Genomic DNA, 8,546 nt, shown 5'->3' with positions numbered 1-8,546 from the left:
CTGATTTGGTGCTCAAGAAACATTTCTTCTCAATGTTGAAAACAGTTGTGCTGCTTAATATTTGTGAATCATGAATCAGGATTCTTTGATGAATAAAAAGTCCAAAGAACAGCATTTATTTAAAATATAATCTGTTGTGGCAATACATTTTTACTGTCACTTTTCATCAATTTAACTAAATGCATCCTTGCTGATTAGAAGAAGAAAAAAATGACTGACCCCAAACCTTTGAATTGTAGTGTAAATGCTAATATTGTTAACAAATTGAACATTAAAGGAACACTCCACCGTTTTTTGAAATAGGGCTTATTCACCTTCTTTCCTACATTTAGATAGGTGGGCAAATGCATTTTTGTCTCAGTGCATGCATTGTTTTAGTTTGACAGGGTCGGCGCTAGCTTAGCTTAGCATAATGAATGGAATCCTTTGTTGCCAGTTAGCATGTCCTGGGTAAAAGTGATATAAAAAAATTTAAAAACCCACCTAATTACTTCTTGTGGCCTGCATATTCACAACAAGTACAAATAGCGATGCAGATTAACACTAGACGATTTCCTATGCAGATATTGACTTGGGACTATATTAGGGGGAAGCACAGGTGAAGCACTGCTACTTGGGCGCAGAGATATCACGCCCAAGTAGCAGTGCTTCGCCTGTGCTTCCCCCTAATATAGTCCTTAATATATAAGTCAAAATCTGCCTAGGAAATCGCCTAGTGTTAATCTGCATCGCTATTTGTACTTGTTGTGAATATGCAGGCCACAAGAAGTAATTAGGTGGGTTTTAAAAAAAATGTATATCACTTTTACTCAGGACATGCTAGCTGGCAACAAAGGATTCCATTCATTGTGCTAAGCTAAGCTAGCGCCGACCCTGTCAAACTAAAACAATGCATACACTGAGACAAAAATGCATTTGCCCACCTATCTAAATGTAGGAAAGAAAGTGAATAAGCCCTATTTCAAAAAACGGTGGAGTGTTCCTTTAAGTGTTTTAACACTGCATGGCAGGAGCCTAAAGGACTATCATCATTATTCAACACACCACAAGGAGGCAGGCTTTCCAAAAATCTAAATCTACAAGTCACATGCTTCTGCCTCTTAGACTGCCCTTTTAGTCCTGAAGGTTAAAGCAGCTCATATACCTCAATTTTAAGCAACAAAACCTTGCTGTTGTATGTATAGGCTAATGTAATTGGGTTCCTTATGCAGCTCGTGATTGGTTGTGTGACAAGGAAGGTTCCAAACTCATTATCTCTGAAACCTATTGTTGTCTGGTTACGTAGTGCACACGAGCAGGTAAATATAATGCCTCAAATGTTTACACCCTGTCTGTGTCTCAACTCCCACCCTTCTATTTTTATTGCATTGTTAGCTGCTTCCTCGCTCAGTTGCTTAGTCTTCCCTCTCTCTCTCTCTCTCTCTCTTGCTTCCCTCCATCCCTCCATCCCTATGCTCCGTCTTTGACGTCCTTCCTGTCGAGCTCAGCAATGGTCCTCTGTAATTAGCGCCCTGGTGGCTGAGTGGAGCATTTTTCCGGCCTGATGCAATGAACACGCTGCATAGGGCCGCTGAACTGGGTCGACCCTCCCGTGCCCACACACAGCCCAGCCCAGCCCTGCCCCGCTCTGCTTCTATGACCTACAGTTCCTTCTCGTAAGTTTGTAGATACTTTATGAGGAATTACTTGAGTCTTTTGCAGTTGTTACATTTCTTAAGTCGCTTTAAGTAGGTACTTAAAGGCCAGTTCACCCAAAAATGAAAATTTGCTGTTAATTTACCCTCAGGCCATCCAAGATAGGTGACTCTTTTTTCTTCTTCAGTAGAACAGTAAAGAAGATTTTTAGCTGAAACCGTGGTCCTCTGTGATTCATATAATGGAAGTCAATGGGTTTCATACAAAAAACATGTAGACAAAACAAAATTAAAACCTGCGGCTAGGCTACTGATGATACATTGAGGTCACTGAGGTACTGTAGCCTACTTGAAATCCATTTCCCAGAGTTCTTTTTTGTATGGAGTTTGTGTGTGTCCGACAGACTCTGGGATTAGGTAGCACTTGTTGCATCATTCTTTTCAGGAGTTTCAAATCTGAGTCAGGTTTTTTTTTTTTTTTTTTGGCCAAAATAAGTTCTTCAGAAGTTGGTTTGGTTATCAGTGCAGCAGTGTACAGTAATTCACAAACCACACGGGCAGTTGAACCATATAGGGCACATGGGAATAAGTCCTAAAGGAATATTCCATGTTCAGTTCAAGCTGTCGACAGCATCTGTGGCATACAGTCGAATACCACAGAATTACTTTGGCTTGTCTCTCATTTTATAAAAATAAGTAAAAGTTGCGTTTACAGTAATGCATTTACAATGAAGGTTTATGGGGCATGGCATTTACCGTGTGAAAAATGCTACAATACTGTGTATAGCACACTACTTAAACATATCTTTAACATGTAACTAGTGTGATAAAATCAATTACTAACTTTGTCTAATCAAAGTAATATGCAATTCTTCAATTCCTGTTATGGCTAATGCTTGTAAACCCTAAACCTTCGCGCCATGTGCAAGGATAACAGAAAGTACATACAAATGCACACGCATAATTGAGTCTATAATATAACCACCTAGAGCATTACTAATTGGGGGGAATCCTCTAAAGAATAAAAGAAAATGACAAAATCTATATACTCCATATGACAACAGTTCAGACCCGTCTATCAAGCTCCAAAAAGGACAAAATCATGAATAAAAGAATTGAAGCCTAGTCCATGTGACTTAAATTCACTAATGTAGGTTTTTGTAAGCTTTTTTAAGCTGGACAGTTCTAGTCACTATAAACCATAGACTGTAAAAAACTGCCTCTGAATGGACAAGCGGTGCATGTACATTCTTCCAAATGTTTCTTTTTGACTTCTGAAATAAGAGCATGCAGGTTTGGAAGGATATGAGAGTGAATAAATAATGACAGAATTGTGATTTTTGGGTGAACTATATCCCTGTAACTTCTTTTGAACCTGAAAAAAAAAAAAAAAAAACACTTTAAGGGAAGCAGGGAGAAGAACAACTATGCATTTTGTCCTAAATCTTGTCCAGGTCGGGTAATGTAAGGATAGCATACTCCCCCACTGCCCTGGCCCTCAGATCAGGCTACAGTACCACATCCTGTCAGACCTGTGATAACTGCTGATGAATGAGCAGTGTAAACAGATTTTAAGCAATCTTCAGCAGACGCCCCCTTCCCACCGCACTGCCTTTTGTGTCCAGCAGTTGGAGAAACTAACCACAAGGCTCCTTTTTCAAAGCCCCCCTCTGATGTGGCATCTTAGAACTCTTTCTAACCTCCTTTCTTTCTCTCACTACCCCCAAAGCCACTTGATTCAAGCTGTAGAAACTTGAATTCTTCATGCAAAAATTCTGCTTATGGCACAAAATCTGGAAACCGCTGCTTTTCAGACGTTTTACGAACACGTTTAGAAAGAATCGATGTAAACCTTCTTGTATTTGTTTATCATGTTTCTCACCCGTTACCTTTGTTTTAAGTTAGACTTTGATGACATAGATTTATATATGAGAACCATATGTGCTTTAGTGTTGGAGGAGGGGCGACGGGATCTAATGCAAGTCAACCTGACGAGAATAGAGGGAGCACTGGTGGGGGTGGGGGGGAATATTAAATACAGACAAGGAGGGGAACATATACCTCATGCTTCTGATGTGTGGCAGTCCAGTCATTAAAGTCATAAGGTGAAGAAAGAGTCCAGTTAACTGTTGCAGGCCTGAACTGAAGCAGGGGGGTTTCCTGGAGGATGTGACTGGGTCAGAGTGAGGGTAACAGGGTTTGGTGCTGTAGGAAGGGTGGGGGAGGGTAAAAGACTGATTCAGCAGCTCTTGGTGGGGAGTCTTTTCCTGCCCAGTTTGGAAGTGTTTGCCTTTTAAAGAAGGAGGGAAAGAACCAACACTGAGTTTAGAGATGTTGATTGTTTTACTTCCTATAACCTGTTTTTTTCCCCACATTCTCCTGTCTGGAACAGCAGAAAAAAACTACTCACACCACACCCTGTCTTAAGTGTAGACGGTATGTTTCCCATAGCTCAACACGTTAATGCAGGTGCCTCTTCTTTTATGCACATTTCTAGCACACTCAGCATTACCTAACTAGATTTATTCTGTACTGGCATGTAAGAAAATGCAAACTGTCAAGAAAAGTAGTATATTGTGTTTGATTAGTAACGGAACATATATGATGTGTTTGCATTGATGGTAGCTGGAATATGTTCTAGGTAGACATTTTTTTATAAAAAAATAATAATAATTATGTAGAAGTATCTTATGCTCACCTCCAAAGCTGCATTTGTTTGAGTAAAAACAGTAAAATTACAAAATATTACAATTACTTTTTTCTTCTATTTTATTGATTTAAAAATGAATTTTATGGTGACGGTTGTATTTTATACTTTGTATTGTCTTCAGTGTCACATGATCCTTCAGAAATCATTCTAATATGATGATTTGGTGCTCAAGAAACATTTCTTCTCAGTGTTGAAAACAGTTGTGCTTGCTTAATTTTTTTTGTGGAAACCGTGATACATTTTTCTGAATTCTTTAATGAATAGAAATATCAGAAGAACAGCATTATATATGTAACATTATAAATGAACAATTTAATCTGTCCTTTCTGAATAAAAGTATCAATTTCTTTCAAAAAACACATTACTGACCGCACACTTTTGAATTGTAGTGTTCATATGGAAATGTATTTAGAGAGATGAGTTTGCCAAATTTCATTGTAGCTGTTGTATGTAGGTGTTAAAGCCCATTGGAACCGAATGACTTATGATTTGCTGCTTTATGGCTTGATGAAACTAAAACCATGTGCATCCTACATTAAGACTTGTATTTTTTGTTAATTTACATCCTGTACAGGATTGAAAGTTACTGGCTGTGGAAAAACATGTGTTTGCATTTAGGAGCATCACATTCACATGCCCCATATTTTTTCCACAATTTTTCTGTAACATCGGAATCTTTTACCCCCATCACTGTTAACAGATCCTTTTAAGTGTGATAACCTTAACATGATTCGTATAATGGCTAAAAATCATTATTGTGGTCCGGGTTTTCTTTTGTTTTCCCTGAAAAGATTATAATTTTGTTTCCTTTTTTCTCTCCCTTCATTAAAGAGGTAAAATAGCCAAGATACCCCTTTGTCTATTTAACCTCTTTAATAAAAATTAAAAAATTATAATTTCAGGGTTATTGTATGAAAAGAAAGTTTTCCCCCACTTCAAGGTCTGTCTGTTTTCTCATTAGGCTTGGAAAGACATGAATTCTCTCCACAAGGAAAGAAGTGGACACAGCTTGTAAGTAAGGGTGTTAAATAGCATGTGACCGACTTCATTCGAACTAGCAGAGCACTGTGAAGACGTACAATGGATCACAAACACCAGGCAAGTCAGCCAGAGACCTTCAAAAAAGAGAGAATGTGTTTTAAGAGAGAGACTTGAAATGTTTGTGGTGATACTAATGTTTTCAGTTAAGCCTTGTTTAAGAAAAAAAAGTGAGTCACTTAGCAGAAACTGCAGGAAACTCAACTCTACTTGCCTGGAGAAAAAGAGAGAGAGAGAAATGGAGGGAATTGTGGGCAGAGCAGAAAGTGCTGAGGTTGTTCTTCGTACTGCAGAATCAGCTGGGAAAAGATTGAACTTGCTTAAAATGTGTGCAGAGTGAAATAGATTGAACACTCGTGTAGCAAGATACGCTCTGGCTGAAATACACACACAAGTCAGTGCCTTTAGGAACAATGCATCACAAATACTTTATACATCTTTGAGGGCCTGTCATTGGGTATCTTATTAGAATAGATTGCAATGCACATTTATGTTTTGACATGTCTGATAAAAAAAAAAAAAAACTGTGTGTGCACATATAAGCCGTGTTTTCTTCTCTCTCCTGTAGTGTGCTGGTATTAAGGCAGTTTGGATTCCAGATGTTGTTGATGGAATTCTCCTTGATCGTTGGCCTCCGAACGTCCGCCTCCCAAAAGCCTCGTGACTGGATCCGGAGTTGCCAAAACATTATCCATCTCCTGACGCTTATTCCAAACAGCAAATACATTCGGCTGTCTTCACTAAAATGTATATTAACACACTGAATTGAGTGTCATCTCTCACTTACATGTATGATTTTTCCCCAATCAGTATCTGGAAGTGTAATTATTCTCAAAGACGCACACGCTCGCATTACAACAGAGATATGTTTCCTTGTGAACAGTGCCAAAGGGGTTTGCAGAATTATAATCATTCCTGGTTTTGCTTAATCCTTGGACCTAGCCTGCTTTTTCCATCCCATTTATATGGCCAAGTGTTTCCGAGTGCCAGCAAAAGGGAGGAGAAAGAAGTATGGACTGAAATGACATGAAAAAAGGTAGTTCTATGCAAAAGAAATAAGCTTATGTGGGGGCATCAAACTGTATGTGTGAAAGAGCAGGATGTTTGTCTTATTCTGTGGTCATAACTTAATAGCAGAATGAGATGCGCTAATGCAAGATATGTTTCTTACAGGGAGTTAAAGAGCAGTTCGGAAAATATGGCTAAGGAAGGCAAGAAGTCTTGGAATCGGATGCAGGTTAAGAGGAGCAGCTGGAGATTAGGACACAGAGATGCATTTCCCTTCCCCTCGCTGTTGTGCAAGAGAGTGAGTGGGCTAAACAAACATGTTAAAGGGATAGTTCACCCAAAAATAAACATTATGTCATCATTTACTCACTCTCATGTTGATTCAGACGTGTTTGACTTACTTTTCTCTGCATAACACTAAAGAAGATATTCTGAAGAATGTTTTGGTGACCATTGACTTCCATTATAAGGAAGAAAAACACTGGGACATTTCTCAAAATCAAAATCTCAAAATTCTCTGTTCCACAGAGGAAAGAAAGTCATACAGGTTTTTTTGGGGGGGGGTGTGTGTAAGTGATAACAGAATTTTTATTTTTGGGTTAGGCATTCAGCTATGACATATGTTTTAAAACAACATAGAAAGTATAAAAAAAGAAAAATCTGACAGCAAAGAAAACTTACAAAATATTTTATTTTTGACTTAAACATAAAAAAAAAGGTTTGAAACAAGCACAATTTATTTTTAGATAATTATCATCATCATTTAAATATTATTATCATTATTGTTTTGTTTTTTATCCAACTTTAAAATTCCAATTTAAAAAAGCACCACAATTATCAATAATTGTAAACACAAGCAGTGAAAATTTTTATTTTCATATTTAAACATTTATTTCATTTCAAAAATACAAACCCACCCATTCACTTTCCCCCAAATTAAGGCCACTTCATAAGACATACATTATTGCCTGTCCAGCAGGACATTTTTAATGACAATTGTTAAAATAAAATAAAAAAGAAACACATTCTTGACACGGAGAACAATAACAATAGTAATAATCATAATGATACTGACATCATCATTATCAATAATAGTAATTATTTAAAATACAGTACAATATAAAGCCATACTACTGAAGGACACAGACAGACAGCACAGCTTTGCAGGCATTGTTAGTGGGATAAGTATCAATTATCTTTGGAAAGGCACATGACTTTGGATTCTTAACCTGAGTTGGGAGTTACATGGGGTGGGAGCAGACCCTGTGTTGGTTTAGTTATAAGAATTACCTTTCATGAGCCAATGCAGATAATGTTTCATGATATCTGGTGCACACTGAATCACTTACACAAGTACTATGATGGTCCCATGGTCCAGAGATTACCCATGGTACGGAATTATTAGTTTATTCATACACTGTGGTATTTATATGGTACTACAGAGAATATCATATCATGGCACTAAAGCACTTTTTGACTGACTTTTCTAGTCTTATCCTGGAAGGAATTATTATAAATTCAAAAATTATCATCACATCAATTTCTGATATTTTATAATATTTAGAGTATAACTTTAAAACTAGATTTACATTTTTCCTAATGATATTTCAAAAGTATTTTAAGTTTAATAATTTCAAACATTTTATTTCCATCACTGTGAGGACCCTTTACCATGGTACCACATCCAAAAACCATGGCTGTACCTGGCAGTGGCACTTTTTTGTAATTATGGTTGCATAGAATGCAAAATGTGATGAGCATCGGCTGCAACCTGAGATAAGTACAAAGTCTTCTGATTGGGACAAACGCTGTTTTTGACAGCAGGTAAGAATTCACAATGAGTCAGACATACAACAACAATCACAACTTTAAAAGGACATTTACAAAAGGCTAAACAAACAGCGATGAGCTGGCGTCATGTTCTACACCAGAAGGGAAAGAAGAGAAAGACATTGAGAGAAGAGGGGAGAGATGAAGTGAATGTGACACGGGGGGGGGGGAACAAGTACCATATGCCTTTGTACAGCGTGCAGGAAGAGCTCGGCACAGGTGTGAAAGCAAAATGTTCAAGACCACTAATTACAAAATATAAAAATGCAGAGATTTGTCTGAGTGGCATCATTTCTATAGTAAACAACAAAGGGTCCCTTTTTGAC

The 8,546-nt window shown here is 37.6% G+C and overlaps 1 long non-coding RNA gene across 1 annotated transcript; it reads left to right on the top strand.

Annotated features, from left to right (window-relative positions):
* Positions 1–990: 990 nt before the first annotated feature.
* Positions 991–8,386, top strand: LOC309501583. The gene is made up of 2 exons (XR_014206936.1): positions 991–1,655; positions 5,306–8,386. It is a non-coding gene; the product is annotated as an uncharacterized lncRNA (long non-coding RNA).
* Positions 8,387–8,546: the final 160 nt, after the last annotated feature.

The sequence above is a fragment of the Leuciscus leuciscus genome (genome assembly GCF_965113295.1).
Source record: "Leuciscus leuciscus genome assembly, chromosome: 6".
In the NCBI taxonomy this organism is placed as follows: domain Eukaryota; kingdom Metazoa; phylum Chordata; class Actinopteri; order Cypriniformes; family Leuciscidae; genus Leuciscus; species Leuciscus leuciscus.
The sequence above is the reverse complement of the archived record's forward strand: the minus strand, read 5'-3'. Positions and strand labels throughout refer to the sequence as shown.